This window comes from Notamacropus eugenii, chromosome 7 (assembly GCF_028372415.1).
Source record: "Notamacropus eugenii isolate mMacEug1 chromosome 7, mMacEug1.pri_v2, whole genome shotgun sequence".
Taxonomy (NCBI): Eukaryota; Metazoa; Chordata; class Mammalia; order Diprotodontia; family Macropodidae; genus Notamacropus; species Notamacropus eugenii.
In genome coordinates, this window is record NC_092878.1 from 77,974,542 (window position 1) to 77,991,566 (window position 17,025).

The 17,025-nt window shown below is 37.1% G+C and overlaps 1 protein-coding gene across 12 annotated transcripts in view; it reads right to left on the reverse strand.

Moving 5' to 3' along the window:
- Positions 1–17,025, reverse strand: part of EFCAB11 (EF-hand calcium binding domain 11) — a 159,264-nt gene that overhangs the window by 47,726 nt on the left and 94,513 nt on the right. The gene's annotated exons all lie outside the window — the stretch shown is intronic.

The window sequence follows — 17,025 nt, forward strand, 5'->3', positions numbered from 1 at the left end:
GTCCTAAATGTCTCTGAGTATCTGATTCATTCATTGGATTACTTACCACGGTCACTTCAGCCTTTCATTTCTTCTAGACTCCACAGCCTTCCAGCTGCATGCTGCCAATTTCTCTATTAACTTTGTTCTTGCTTTCTCAAATCCTCTACTGGAAGACTGCTTCCTACTAGTGATTACTTTGGATAGATGGGTTAGCATTCAGATTCTGGTTCACAGTGGTGGAGCTGAGTTCTGATAGGTGAGTTTTTGCCTCATTTTGATTTGAACCATAATCCATGCTACTTCCCCCATATGAATGCAATTATCATGCCCTCTTTGAGGATAGGTACTGTACATATATTTGTATCCTGGGTGCTTGGTGCATAGTAAACACTTAATAAATTCTCCCTCTTTTTGTCTCTGACTTTGTTTCTGTCTTTTCAAAATCTGGAAAGATTGTGGCATTCTGTTTCCTTGTAGCTAATGATCAATTTATAACATTTTCATCAAGGTTAAAAGTTGAATTCTTTCAGTAAGTCATTAAGAACAGAGGAAAGAACTCTAGATTTGGAACTAGGAATTCAAGTTTTGAATCCTAATTAGAATAGTTCTCAGAAGTATGACTATTTACCTTTTGAGCCTCAGTTAAAAAAAAAAATCTGCAAATGGGATAATAAATGTTATGTAAATATGAGGTAAAATTCCCTAGAATTCACTCTTCTCAGGTCTCTCTTCAGGTTTGTCCCTGAGATAACATCTAGATTCTCAAATAATATATAATCCCTTAGAGTATTATCTTATTTGATATCAAGCATACTGAGTTTCTACTGGAAACTAATGGACGTCAAAGGCTATCAACAGTTCTTCACTTTTGGTATAAATCCTATGGGACCACCATTTTATTTGGTTGGTTGACTCTATTTTCTCCTGTTATGAACTCAGCTTTTCTCTACCTCCCTTCTCCAAAGTTACTGGTGATTGGGATAGGACAACTTCAGTTCTAGCTGTTAAATGTCTTCTCCTACATGACAGCTGTATGGCAGCTGCCTGGCAATTCATATTCATGTTCATAAAATGCTATAGCTTGAACCTAGCCTGCCACTAATAATTGCACATCGGTTTTTTTTTTGTTTTGTTTTGTTTTTTAACCAAAGTATAGTGGCTATTCTTGGCTTAACATGGTTCTCTGCTTCATCCTGGCAATAGCTCTATTATCATTTAAAGTAATATCTGACAGGAAAAAACAAGACTCTCTTTGTTGAAACTCTACTTATTTACCAGTAAGATGGTTTCTATAAAGATGGATCAACCCTAGAAATTCTTCCTGCATGTTCTCCCTCTTCCTAGCTAGCTACAAATAGGTATGAAATATTGCTTACTTGTCTGGTCCTTAAGTTGGATATAGAAAATTGGACAGAATGTCTAGAGTAAAGGCATGTGACCTTCCCAGCTGATCATAATACCAAGAATGTTCAAGCCAGAAGCTGAAGATGCTGAGTCCTAAGAAAGGCATTCACCTAAAGAAAGAGCTGCCAGGGACAAGAGGTATAGGAGAAAATCTGTGACTGGTAACTAAAATCTGTGGCTGAGAGTGCTGATGTCTATCATAATGGTAAAGATTCTGCCTTTAATTTAGTTAATATTTTGCTTGCTGCAATATTCACGTCACAGAATGAGATATGGTTCCTCACCAGAATCAGGCATACATGTTGTTTTGTGGGAGCTAGATGGTTATACGTTGGGTCTGGGTATGATTCTTAAGTCTCTTTCAATGAAGCTTTTCTGGAAAAGATGAATTAGAATGGGGAAGAATGTTCGGTATTTAAGAACTTCACAATCTGGCTCCTACCTATATTTCTAGACTGCTTTCACATGATAATCCTTCCTACATCCTGGGGCCTATACAAATTGGCCTATTTAATGTTCTCCATGTAACACATTTCTCTCCAAATTCCCTGTCTTTGTACAGGGTGTCCTCTACCCCTTCCTAGGACCCTTCAAAGCTCAGCTCACACACTACCCTCTCTTTGAGGTCTTCCTTTTTTGCTGTTAGTACTCTCTTCCCACACTTGCTCTGCTCTCATTACTCTGTATCTCTTGCATTTACTTATCTGTATAGCTTTTCCTCTACAGTAAATATAAATTTCCTTTGTCTTCATATTCCTGCTGGATAGCAGTAGGTATTTGGCATACACTTGGCACATGGTAGGTAGTTAATAAGTGCTTGTTGAATTAAATTGAACTGAATTGATGGGCTAACTAGCTTTTATCATTTCAGGTTTTAATTGATCAGAGCCCTAGAAGGATTCTTAGGGTGGAAATTATTATCTGAACTATAGTATTACTGCCAAAGCAATAATATTGCCTAGTTTTTGTCACAGGCCAGATGAAATCAACCTCAAGACTGACACTGTCTTATCGTGGGGAAAAAACCAAAAGACTCTGGAGTTAGGAGACTTTGGTTTTCATTCTGGGTTCTGCCATTGCCTAGTTAGGTAGCTTCTGGCAAGTTCATTTCACCTGGACTGGTTCTTGTGAGGGCAGAGAACCAGGTTATTTCTTAAGATTCCCTTCCAGTTCTAAAATGTTATGGTTTTCTCTTATTTAACTTTCACACGCAGCCTGTGAAGCAATCTTTATTTTGTAGGTATAGAAACTGAGGCTGAGAGAAGTTACAGAACTTCTCCAAGATTGCACAGATAACTAGTGACAAGTTAAATCTGGAGGTCTTGGAAACAACTGGACCAGAAGCTGGGAGCCTTGTAGTCTCACTCCTGTCAAAAACGGATGGTATGACTTTGGGCATGTTATTTAAACTCTCTGGGTCTTGGTTTCCTCATCCATGAAAAGGCAGGGATGAACAAGGTGATCTCTAAGGTTTGTTACAGCTTGAAAGCTGTAGCATTTTACTTCAGCAAGTTATCCTGTATGAACAAATAAAACTCTGATGCTGAAACTAAGTATGGGGAATTAATAGCATGTTGAATATCTCTGGACGAGGAGTTAAGTAAATGTGACCAGCAACTCTGCTTTAAGCATATTGCAAATTTATACTGACATTTACTTGTTTGATGCATTCAGATCCTTGCCCAAAACCTTCTGAATTAGTCTCAAACTATTTCCATGTTATGACTCCAACACTGTAGCTCTAAGGTTTTAATGTCCAATTTAACATAATTTCCTGATAGTTTAAAAAAAAAAAATCTACTCCCAACGCGACACAAAATTCCTTTAAACAATTGTGGGCAGTGAGTCAACAAAAATGACTCCAACTGGTTCTACTTTCAACATTTCTTTGCATAGAAAAACAAAATGACATTGGAAGATATGGAAATTAAACAGGTATAAAGACTGGTTTTGTTGAATGTCAACTTCTTAACAGAGGGCTTCAAGTCAAGAATATGCCAAAAGTGTATAAAGAAATCAGGACACTTTTAAAAAAAGTTATAAAATTATAATAGCATATGATAGAAAAAATTATTTTAGGCCAATAAAAATGCATTAAATTTTAAATTATGATTTTATCTGGAATTCCAGACCTCCTTTCAGTTTGGGAGATTTAGAAATTCCACTCCCTCCAACCTCTTTAAAATATAAATTTTTATGAGTAAACTGAAGTGAAAACCCAAAGAATCAATCATACTCTTGTACAAAGAAGAAAATTGAGTCTCCTTTTCTTTTCATTTCTTCCTTTTACATGTTAGACATTTAAAAATGTGTTACCACACTACATGGCGGTCTTGGTTAGAAGACAGAAGAATAATAATCACAGCTAATATTTTTATAGCATTTTCAGATTTGCAAAGCACTTTACATATATTATCTCACTTGATCTTTATAGCAAACTATACCCTCACTGGTTCCTCCAAAGAGAAACAGAAGAGGTTAAGAATTAGAAGCAACTTTAAATATATTTTTCTACCAAAACCAGAAAGCACAATTGACTATTATGGATAGTTCTGCCTTCAGTTCCTGGTGCTGTCAGTCTAAGATATTTTACAAGAGAGATGTTAACATGGAAAAGAAACAAGGTAGATGTGATGTCTCTCAAATAATTATGGTTGCTATGAAAAAAAAAACTTTTGAATTTAAATTCTAAGAGGCATGAAGCAAGCATTCCTGAAAATACTAGCTGCAGAATTTTTAGAACTAATCAATGACCTAGAAAAAAAGTACAGAAAGATGTCAAATCTTGAAAATGTAGAATCGAAGAATACAAAACTGTTGTTTTCTAAATGGCTTATAAAAGTGTTTTATGCAGACATGTAGAAATAGGGGCATTCCATTTAAATGGCATTAAAATATACTAGAGCACTACTGTACAACACAGAAGGGAATTCAACATTGTAGAGAAGAATTCAACATAAGGCAGGAACTGCCTTGAAAAAGGTTTTAATAAAAATGTGGGGAAAGTAATTGAAAGAACTTGTAATAATCAAATTTCACTGATCATTTTCAGAGTCTGTGTGGTACTTTTCCTACTACTTACCTTGCTGAAATTATTTTAAGGTCACTAATTAACTTCTCTTAGCCAAGTACATTTTTTTTTGCAGGTACACATTTTCCGCGGCTTCTTTGGGGGAATGTGGCAGTGCAGCTCACTCTTCACTATTCAAACATTCTCTTTCCTTGGCCTCCATGACACTACCATCTTCTGGTTCTCCCCTACTTGTTGCTTTCTTCACCAGTTCCTCTTCCTTCTGTCTTCTCATCATAACATTTTCTATGTTATGCTCTTCTACAACTCAGCACCACTGAAGGGATGATTTCCTTTGTGGTTTCAAAGATTATTTCCATGACGGTGCTTTCCAAATATACATCTCCAGCAATGACTACTGCTAATTGTCTTTGGGATTTTTTGACTTGGATGCCCTTCCATTATCCCAAATTCAACTTGTCTAATGCTAAATTCCTCAGCCCTCTCCCCAAACTGGCTCTCTATGTAAACTTTCCCCCTTTAATAATACAGAACCATTATTCTCCTGATTCCTTCAGCTCCTAACCTTAGAGTTGAACTTTGAAAAGCCCCTTTTTGCCTCTCATTTGCATCCAGTTTACAAATTCTGCTGTAACATTTCTTAGATTTGGCCTTTTCTTTACATTTCAACAGCAATCACCCTAATTAATCACTCTATCACTTAACTAATAAATTACTATAATACATTGCCTGCTTCCAGTCTTTTTATCTTACATATTGTAGCCCGGTTACATTTTAAATACTTCAATGAATTTGTGATTTGAAAGGTGTGGGCTCATCCTCTAACAATGGAGAATTCAATTCCTCTGAATCCTAGTCTTCACGAATGGTTGAAACATTCAATTCTTTTTGGCCAACCTAGCAAGCCTCTTTGAATTGTGCTAGACTCATCCTCAAATAAAGGGCATGTAGTCTATTGTAAGGTCCATGCTTTCCAGCTCATAAGACCTGTCAAAGACTTCAATGAACTGACAAATTTTTAGGTGAACCCAGGGCCACCTTTGTGTCATGATGAGGAATTGCAGTAGTGGTTGAATAAATTGTTCTAAAATGCCATTTTATGGGTGGAGCCAAGATGATGGATTAGAGGCAGTGATCCAGCTAAACTCTTTCAACATCTCTCCCCTCTTTTCCCCCCCACCAAATAACTTTAAAATGATTCAAATCAAATTTCAGAGTGGTGGATCCAACAAAGCTCAGGGTAAGACATTTTTCTGGACCAAGAAAATTTCAGAGGGAGGCAGGAAAGGTCTGTGACACTGGAGTGGAAGCCTGTCTAGAGTGTACCCATGCTGACCATCAACAGCAGTGCAGCAGCCATAGCAGCTTCCAGAGCTCTCATCCCAGAGACAATAAGGGGGTCAGAAAGAGGATTACAGGGGACCCACTGCTGGCACTGGGTACAGCTGGTGCTGACTGGCAACTTTAGTGCCCATATGCAGTTCTAAGCTGCAGATCCAAGGTGGAAAGGAGCATTTCTGGTGCGTCACAAGGAAGCAGGGGCCCTGGTTGCATTCCAAGGCAGAGAAGATCTCTAGCAAGGTGGCTGCAGGAAAGCAGGAACTCTGTTCACAGATTTAGGGTCAATAGGAATGCTAGGCTCCAGGGAAACAGGGGCCCTTTCTGGGTAAGGACAAGAGCACAGACCAGGAGAACAGCAACCATACTTCTCTCCATATCAGACATCTTAGAAGCACTGAAAACTTGCAGACCCCCAGAGTTAGCTCTGAAAACAGCAGCATAAAAAAGCCTGAAGCTTGGGACAGTGTGTCTCTATTCCTAGGTGAACAGAGCTCTATTTTAACATAGTGTTCAAAGTTAAAGAATGGGCTGGAAAAATGAGGAAATAAAACACAAACAAAAGAACATCTACTGTGCTGGCAGGGAAGATCAAGACACAAACTCAGAAGAAAACAATAACCTGGGGAAACTACAAGCAACACCTCAAAGAAAAATGCTTATTGGATCCAAGCCCAACAAGAATTCCTGAAAGAGTTAAAGAAAGAGATGAATGGTAGAGGAAAAATAGGGAAATCAGAGTGGGGCAAGAAAATTTTGAAATGGGAATTAACAGTTTGGTAAAAGGAACCAAAAAAATAACATCTTAAAGAACAGAAGCAGCCTAATGGTAAAAGAGGCACAAAATTCACTGAAGAAAAAAAGAACTCCTTTAAAAGCAGATGTGGCTAAATGGAAATAGAGGCGCAAAATCTCACTGAAGAAAATAATTCACTGAAGAAAATAATCCTTTAAAAAAGCAATTTTCATGCCGCTTCCATTTATTCACAAATGTTTTTAAGTGCAATGTACTGGGTACATTGTAATAAATTGTAAATAAAATTAAAAAGTTCTTACCCTTAAGAAGCTTAGAGGGCCTGCTCAAGAACAACACATTGCATATTAGACTAACTCCAAAACTTCTTAACCTGCGATGCAAGATCCTCTACCAAGTGGACACCAGCTTTTGGCTCTAAACTAATCTATTCAACTTTACATCTCTCACTCTTCTTCAGCTTTAGTCTTCTGCTCCAATCTGTGGCTTTCTGCAAGTGTGACACTGATTTCCATCTCTGTGCTTCCCTACAATGTTATTTCTTCTCTTTGCTTAAACCTAAATCCTTTGCTTCCTTTCAGATCCAGCATAATTTAATCTATAGTTATCTTGCTTCCTTCCACATTAATAGAACACATAATGATCTCAGGCCAAACAAAAGGATCATGGAAGAGAAAATGATTAATTTTGAGCATATAAAATTAATTTTTTTTGTACAAAACAAAAAAATATAGCTAAAAGTAGAAGGGAAACAGTCAATTGGGAAAACATTTGTCTCAGGCTCCTCTGATAAATATTTCATTTTTTTCTTTTTAGAAAAACCTGGAAAGACATGTAGGAATTAAGACAGAGAGAATGAAGTGAGCAGACTTAGAAAAATAATTTATAAAATAACAACAATGTAAAGACAAACAATGTTTACTGATACAAGACATCTGAACAATGCAATTACTAGTCACAATTCCAGTGGATTAAGGATGATATATGCTCCCTACAACATGACAGACTCCAGATGCAGAATGAGAGATCTCCAGTTTTAGACATGGCCAGTTGGAGTACGTATTTTTCATAAGGATGCATATTTGGTGTAAGGGCTTTGTTTTCCTTTTCTTTCTTTCTTTCCTTTTTTTTTTTTTACAATTAGATGGAGAGACAATAAATGCTCGTTAATTGAAATTTTAAAAGAAACATACCATTTTAAAAGAAAAAGTAAATTATAAAGCAGTCTCTTAATTTTACTCTAAATAATTTAAGAGTATGCAGTCTACACTACCTTCTCATGCCTGTTTATATTTTATTTTCTCACTCTATCTAACTTGCCTCCCCAAGTGGAGTGTTAGCTTCTTCATGGCAGGGATCACTTCATCTGGGTCTTTTGTATTCTACCAGTTATCATATCACAGTGCCTAGCACGGAGGAAGTCAATACATGTTTTCTGGACTTCATTGAATTCTGTCAGTTTTCCAGTATATTAAATTACAATTATATAAAGATCTGATGGAAGTAGAAAGCACATGTTGCTTCATTTGCAGTAGTTGTTTTAATTTCTTTTAAGTGTATGCCCAGAAAGAGATCTGTACAAGAAGTAATTTTTATAGATTAGAAAAATCATTACACAAATCATACTGCTAATGGATTTACATAGCAATTTAACATTTGCAAAGTACTTTACAAATATTATCTCATTTTATTCTTGCAACAAATCTGGAAGATAGGAGTTATTACTATACCAATTTTACAGATGAGGAAATTGAGGAAAACAAAGGTCACAGGAAAGATTTGAATTCAGAACTTCCTGTCTCCAGATCCAGCACTCTATTCGTTTCAGCACCTAGCTGATTTAAATATTCTGCTAAAGTTTTTTTCTTCTGATCTTACCATCCTGCAAAGAGGCTTTTAGTATCTAACTAGCTGAGAATTGATGACACTGGATGTAAATGTGTGAAGTATAAATTGTGTCCAACTTCCAGTGGGTCACAGAGTTACTTTTCAAATGGGAAATGAATTCTAAGAGGAAGTAGCCTACTGGGAAATGAAAGTAGACTGTGCAAAACTAGATGTTATGATGAATTTGGAGTTCTGTTAGCTAATCTGAAATAAATGTATAATTTACAGTTCAGTTGTAGTAAAAGGAAAATTTATTATTTGAAGGAACCTATTACCTTTAAAATGTGTGTTCAAACCATTAAAAATTTTTAATAAGTCACAGATTCTTGGTCTTTTTCAATAGAGCTGGTTTCTAAGTTTATGTCTATGTTATATAGATTTTATCAGTTCCAAGAAAAGACTAGCTCTTGGTGAGATTGTCTGAGGTACAGATAGCTGAAGAGATGTTGCAATAAAGGAGGTTGTTCAAAATTCCACAAGTGTGAAACCTGGTTAATATTGCATGCATAATAATAAACAGATTTTTATGAAATTCCTTTGTTTAATAATATAGATCTCCATAAAAATGGAAAAAAGACCCATATGTACAAAAATATTTATAGCAGCTCATTTTGTAGGGACTTAGAATTGGAAATTGAGAGGATGTCCATCAATTGGGGAATGGCTGAACAAGCTGTGGTATATGAATGTACTGGAATATTATTGTGTTATTAGAAATGATGAACAGGTAGACTTCAGAAAAACCTGGAAAGATTTATGTGAACTGATGCTGAGTGAGGTAAGCAGAACCAGGAGAACAATGTACACAGGTGCAGTCACACTGTGTGATGACTAACTTTGACAGACTTAGCTCTTCTCAGCAATGCAAGGATCTAATACAACTCCAAAAGGCTCATGATGGAAAATTCTATCTACATCCAGAGAAAGAACTATGGAGTATGACTGCAGATTGAAGCGCACTATTTGCTCTTTCTCTCTTTTCTTTTTTGTTTTGTTTTGTTTTGTTTCTTCTTTCTGGTGGTTCTAATTCTTCTTTACAACATGACTAATGTGAAAATATGTTTAATATGAATGTATATGTAGAGCCTATAGCAGATTGCATGCTGTCTTGGGGAGGAGGAGGGGAGGGAGAAGGAGAAAATTTTAAACTCAAAATTAATTAATTAAAAATACATGGTTTGGTCCATCTGCCGAAACGGTTTTCCCGGGGTGTGGCTGCTTAGCATGCTACAGCTTCTTGGAGCGACAGGTGAGAGTTGGATGGAACAGGTGAACACCAAAGGTGGAAAGAGTCCCAAAAAGGGCTCAGCAGCCATCATACCAAGGTACTGGTCCTCCCTGAACATACCCTATACCTCCAAAAAATAAATGTCACAGACCTGGACCTGGAAGTGATCCTCGTAGGTCATCCAGACCAACTCCTTCATTTTATGGATAAGGAAACTGAGGCCCAAGTAGGCTCAGTGACAAGTCCAAGGTCAAAAGAAGTAGTATGCATCAGCAAAAACACCTGAATGCAGTTGTCTCTTTCCATAGCCAGCTCTATTTTCACTATATTACACTGTCATCATGCTCTTTCTGTAGACAACAGATACTTTTTAGGAGGAAGGAAAATAAGATAAAGATAACTGGATGCAAGGAAGCAGTAAGCAAAATGGAGGATTCAATTTAATTTCATTAAACTAAGAAGTTTACTCAGTCTGCCCAAGAATCCAGAGCGAAACTCAATCACTGTTAGAGAATTTGTGTAGTAGTAGCTACACGTCTAAATGTCTCCATGTAGACAGGCTTCATGGCAAATGCCTATAATCTTTGCCACTGGGGAGGCTGAGGCTCATGGATCATTTTAGTTTGGGAGTTCTGAGCTAGAGCAGCTTAAGCCAAGTGTGTATACTAAGTCTGGCACCAAAATGATGAATGAAAAACCCTTGGAAGTGAAGACCTATCAGGCCGTGTAAGGAAGGGTGACCTGACCTTGGTCAAAAAGAGAACCAATATGTGCTCCTGTGTCCATCAATGGTGGAAATGCACTTCCAGCCTGAAAGAGGCACTTACACCCAGTCTTCAAATCAATCAATCAATCAAATCACTGACTAAGATAAATATTAATGTATCCATATAAAAATCTAAAGTTGGCAATAATACAAGAACATTGTAGGTACTAAAGCTACCACGTTAATCTTTACAATGTCCAGACCTGACTATGTCACTTCCCTGTATAAAAACCTTGTGTTGTTTTCTTTTGCCTAAAACATGAAATACCAACCCTACAGATGGCACATCCTTCCTCCTTCCTACCCCCTTCTACTACCTGCCTCCAACTGCACTGCCTTGTTTCATAATATCCCCAATCTCATACTTGCATGTTCAAATCAAACTGGACTCTAGATATTCTTGGATCTCACCCTATACTCTTCTGCCTGTATACATTTTTTTAAGATCCTCTCCCATTCTGATTCCGTTCAAATCCTCCTCTTCCTTGAAGGTCCAGCCGCTGAGAAAATCTTTTCTGACCCTCAGAGATGAAAATGATCCCTTCTTCAAATTCACTTAGAGTACTTTACCTATATTTCTCCTTTTCTACCATCATATTCTACCTTGTATTTTTTAAAAGTCCAAAAAGAGATGCAGATGTTCCTAAACTTAGTTAGGCAGCTAGGTGGCTCAGTGGATAGAACATAGGGCCTGCAGTCAGGAAGACCTAAGTTCAAAGCTGGCCCCAGAAACTTACTAGCTATGACAAGTCACTTAACACTGTTTGCCTCAGTTTCCTCATCTATAAAATGACTTGTAGAAGGAAATAGCAAGTTTTTCTAGTATCTTTGCTAAAAAAAAAATCCCAAATGGGGTCACAAAGAGTCAAACATGACTGAAATGGCAGAACAATAACAAAAATCATAGTTAAAATGCCATAGGTAATTGAACTAGAGTGGGAATGCACTTTAGAAATCACTTAGTCTATTTCCAGTAGAAATCAATGAAATACAAACCTTCAATTATCTAAATAACATTTTAATTTTCTCCCTTCTCAAGTATATTTGGAGAAATTATTTTTAATATATTCAAAGAGATCCAAGTCCTTAAACCATAGCTTCAATACAAATTTATAAAGTCCTAAAGTTTTCTTTCTAGGACCTTTCTTTTTCTCCCTGATATGCTGCTTCATCCTGAGGGGTTAGTATAGCTAACTCACTAGCTACAGAGATGATAGAGCTACAGTAAGCTGCTGTTTTATCACAGAATCTCAGAGTTAGAAAGGGACCTCAAAAGACATCGGCTCCTACTCATCCCTGAACAAGGACAAGGCAATTCTGCAGTGAGAATGTAGCATGTGGTTAACTACAGTGGTGAAACTGGTAAAGGTTGGCTTAGGAAAGTGGTCAGGGCAGGAACACTGGCTACAGATAGTATGAGGGTAGAAGGATTGGAGGTCATGATGAAGGAGAATATGTTTAGTACGGGTGAAGCATAAGGTCAGGTGGAATGACAGGAGGTTATGGTTACTCTTTAAAAAATTTTTATTTTTAATTTGCGGAATAAAACAAGCATTTCATAACATAATGCAATAAAGAAGATGACTGCACATGAAACTGAAAATCTACTATGCACAACTTGTGATTCCTTTCAAATATACAACAAAATTATCATGTAAATGTATTTTTTCTTCCAGCCTCCCCACCCTAGAGATGACGACCATTAGACAAAAATAGGTATACACATATATATGTGTGTATGTACATATGTGTATATGTATATATATGTATGCACATATGTATATATGTGTATGTCTATATGTATATATGTGTATGTCTATATGTCTATATATGCATATATATGTAAAATTAATCTCTATATATTTCTATTTATTAGTTCTTTCTTTAAATGCTTACTTACTCTTTTTGATTAAGGGGAACATCTGTGGGTAAGATGTTTCATGTTGTAGGTATCTGTGTCAGAGTGGAGTAGATCATAGGTTTTAAGATTAAGAAAATGGGAAGTTGGGGTATTTGTGGGGGCATTAATATAAGCAATGAAATCTCCTATTAATATAAACAATGGAAATCTCCTATGTATAGACAAGAGTTAAGGAGTAGTAGAGAAGAGTCAGGTGTTGGGCTCCTTCAGAAATGATAGAAAATGACATGGGGGTTAGTATACAAGAGCCACCATGATTGGTAGAGGTTGAAAAATGTAAATAAAGTAGACCAGACAAAAGTGTTGCTGACTAATGGTGGAAAAGAGAGAGTCTAAAAATGACTATGGGAAGCAAGGAGTCTTCCCACTGCCATTTCATGACCATTGTGGTATAGGATATGAGAGAAGAACAAGTTAGGGATAGAGAGGGTGGCTAGGGATGCAGAATACAGGGTCACATCCATGCGAGGATGAGGCACTGGGTATACATTATCTATGAAGAGCAAGAGAAATTTGCCACCACTGAAAAATGCTCCCAAAAATGGGTACAAATGATTTTTTAAGAAAAGCTCAGTTAAGATGTTCTCTGTGAAATTTTAGTAAAGAACTGAAGACTGTTTATCAGCTCTCCCTCCAGCATTTAGTCTTCTTATTTAATGATGCTGCAAGCTTCAGGGGGCTTCCTGTGGGAGGCTTACTGCAGCTATCTTTATACTGCAGTTCATTTTTTCAAGTGCTTTGCAAGTTAGATTAAAGTATTCATTTTGTTTATTTTTCCATTTCTGAATAAAAGCAAACCTACATGTATAAGGATAAAAATACTTTACACTTCTGCCTTTTGAAGCCCATTACACATAAAGTAATTGACTTCTCTCATAGGGACCAATTATAAATCAAGGAAGAAATTACACTCATTCACAAATGCTTTCAACACAACAGTAGAGACAGCTCCACTATTCATCAATGCAATGCTTTTTTTCTTTTTTGTTAACAGAAGTTAATTTGATATTCACACTCATTCCCAATTCATTATATTAAAAAATTAAGCCAGTTCAAAGTCATCAAAAATACCTCTGATGTTTATATTGTCACAAGTGTTGGCCCCTAACACTTCTCAGATGAGGAAATGTGTGTTCTGTTTATCTATAACCCCAATTTTAAAGAGCTAGTTCTGCACTGAAGAATTTAAAAAATTCACTGGAAAGGTCAGTAGTCAAAAATATCTCAACAACTCAATAACTGAAACCTATCACAATATTCCTGAAGAGATATACAGCCATCAAAAAGTCAGTCACAGGAGTTCCCACTTATTCTTAATGTGTAATTTTTGAAATCCAGGATGCCATGTCAAGATTGGTTTCTGCTTCCATTTTATTATCACAATAGCACACAAAATGGGTAAAGTTTCAGGTTTGTTGTTCAATACCTGTTGCTTAAGTAAAGGGTTACTGTGTTAAACTCACAAAATCAACCTCAGATTATGTGATGGGGCTTGGTTTCTGCAATCAGTAGGAGAAATAATCAACCGCCAAAGGGGGCTTGACATAAGAGTTCAATGTGGTATGGCTTGGGCCAAAATGGTGGCTAAATTCTGAGGCACAGCATTTTGATTCACTCAAGAAAAGGTGTATTATTGCCTCATGCTGCTGGGTAGACTGAGGCTTGTAGGGTACTCACCCCTCCAACTTGGAAAGGGAAGGATATTAGTGAGTAAAAATGAGTAACTTTGGGAAAAATGAGTCCATGAGAATGCACAAAAATATATCATTCTGTAAGTGAAGGAGACACAGGCTGGTTTATATATTTTCTTTGAACTTAGAAGGTTCTTTAAGTTTTTATCTGGATTATAATGAACTATAGAAGAAGATAGAGATCAAATGAAGATCATTTTTGATTAATACTAGGTTTGAAAAATTGGGAATCAACTCTTTCAAAAGTATCATGAAGTGAAATGAGCAGAGAAAGCTCTAAAATTCAGTAAAGGTAAAATACTATGGATCTGAATTAGAATCAGAATTACTTTTCTGTTGTGTCCCTTATACAGTGATTTCTAGATTCAGTTTTGTTTATCTGTAAAAGTCAAATCACTTTCTGATTGAGATTTGAGCTTCTTGGAGTACAGGGACCATGAAGATGCTTTGTAGAGGGTTATAAATGAAGACTAAACAAATATCATTGATGGTGGTGCTCACCTGTGTTTGGTAATATATTCACAGCAATTATGGAACTAATGAATAAACAATCTTATGCTAGTGAAAGCTTTTACAGATGTTGAGGAGATGCACCGGGCCTGCCCGGGGCTGTCGCCTAGAAGCTTACCTCTCCTGTAAGCCACCCGCTATACCGGTCTTCCAGTGGTTCCGTCCCCCTCCTGTGGGGGAGGGGAATGACCAAACAGTAGTACACCCGAGGAGGTTGCTTACTGCACTTTATTGCTTACCCCAATCCTCCCGACCTTCCTGTGTTCCCCCTTATATACCCGGCCGTAGCTCCTCCCATGTTCCGCCCTGGAGGCAGAGCTCAGCTCCGTAAGGGGCGTTTCCAGCACCCGAAGGCAGGTTCTCACCCCCCGGGCGTCTCCAGGCTCACCAGGGGGCCAGGGTCCAGAGCTCGGCCCTCTACAAGTAGGGTGGTCAGATTTTAATATATCAGAGATGAGAAAATACATGAACTAATTCTCCGCTACAGTGGTAATAGTCATAGAAAAATAAAAAGATTACAGGAACTTTCATTTCACAATGAGTTATAGATTTTAAGAGAGTGTGGTATAAGACAGAGTACATCAGACTTAGAGTCTTAAGATCTGGGTTTCAGTCTTAGCTCTACAACTTAATAGCTTTGTGGCTATGGACAATTCAATTCAATAAGCATTTATTAAGTGCCCAAAATGTGCCAGGCACTAGGTTAAGCACTGGGGATACGAAGAAGTCATGGTACAATGGAAAGAGGGATGGCTCTGGAATTAGAAGATGTGGGTTCGAATACTTCCCCTTTCACCCTACTGCCTTTGTGATGTGGGATAAGTAATTTAGCTTCTCAGTCTCAGTTTCTTAAAAAATTGTTTTCAAAAAAATTTTTTTCAACTAACAAGCATTTATTCGCTTTTTCCCATTCTACCTCCAATAAGAGAAAAAAAGAAAAACAAAAGCTTTGTAATAAATATGTCTCATTCTGAATCTTGTATCTATCACCTCTTTCTGGGGAGGTGGAGTCTCTCGGAAACAATGATAGTTGTACTAACTGGAGCTCTTGGATCTTTAAAAGTTGCTGGTCTTTTGAAAAAAAATTTTTTTTATTTATTTCATTATTTCTCAATTGCATTTTAAAAGATTTTTAACATGTCCTGATTATAAGCAGTATTTTCAGATGAAATAATACCTGTGGTATGAAAAGGTAAGAAACAACAACTATTTAAAATCTATTTGATTCCATATTGTGGCAACTAGAATCTAGTTATGCTTAAAGATTATCCTCCTGTTTATGTGTTTCAAGGGAATTCTTGAAAAGGAAGAATGTTTAATAGTGGGAACAAATGGATGGTTGACACAAAAGATGGATACTAATTCTAGTTCTGGAGTTTATATGCTGTGGGGTCTTGAGCAAAATACTTAATCTTTCAGTGGCAGTTTCTTTCTCTAGAAAGCAACCAATGTATTATTGTTCACCTGAGATTTAATTAACATTTGTAAGACTTAAAAACCCATTGACAGATGGAACTATAAAATTACTGCCAGTATTATTCAATGTTTGTATGGTCACTGAGCCTCACTAATCTAGCATTGACCACGTCGTTTGCAGGGAAACCTGTCTCTCATTTATATTTTCCTACAATTTATACCTTTTTTTCCTGAACCCATCTCATCTCCTGTTACTAATGTACTGACCTTCCACAATTCGCACTGCATTTCTTGCAATTTATTCTCATTTTCCGGAAAGGCTTGGGGAATAGGGCCATTTTGATTGTGAAACTAGCCTTAGGGAGTGGATACCGCTGAGTGTGACTGCTTAGCTTGCCAGACATACACAGCTCTCCAACTGCAGTTTCGCTGCCTAGGTTCCATAAATAAAGTGCTAATAAAATGGTTAGCACATTTAGACATGTCTTCTGAGCTGATATCCAAGATAACAATGAGAAGTAAATGGACACATAATAATCTGACACTGCTAATGGCTTTGTTGGTCTCCTGGAATAAGGAAAACCTATACTTTGATGCTTGGGGGGATCCTTGATTTCTCTGATATAGATGGGGGATTCAATGGCCTGGAGGCCACATGTGGCCCTCTAGGTCCTCAAGTGCAGCCCTCTGACTGAATCCAAACTTCACAAAACAAATCCCCACATGTGACCTTGAGGTCACAGGTTCCTCACCCCTGGGCTGGGGCATTGGATTGAATCTAATAAGATAAAATTCAACTTGGATAAATGTAAAGTCTTAAACTTCTGTTCAAAATATACACTTTGAAAATACAAAGCAGAAAAGTCATGGCTAGACAAGTCTGTCTGAAAAGAATCTAGGGTTTTTAGGAGATTTAAACTCAATGTAAGCTAGCAGTGGGAGGAGGCAGCCAAAAAACCCAAACATATTATTGGGCTATACATTAAGAGAGGCATAGGTTCTAGGAATAAGATGCTGATAGTTTCTTTGTCCTCTGTCCTGGTCACACCACATCTGGAGCACTCTGTTCTTGAGCAGATCATTCTAAAATGTGCTAT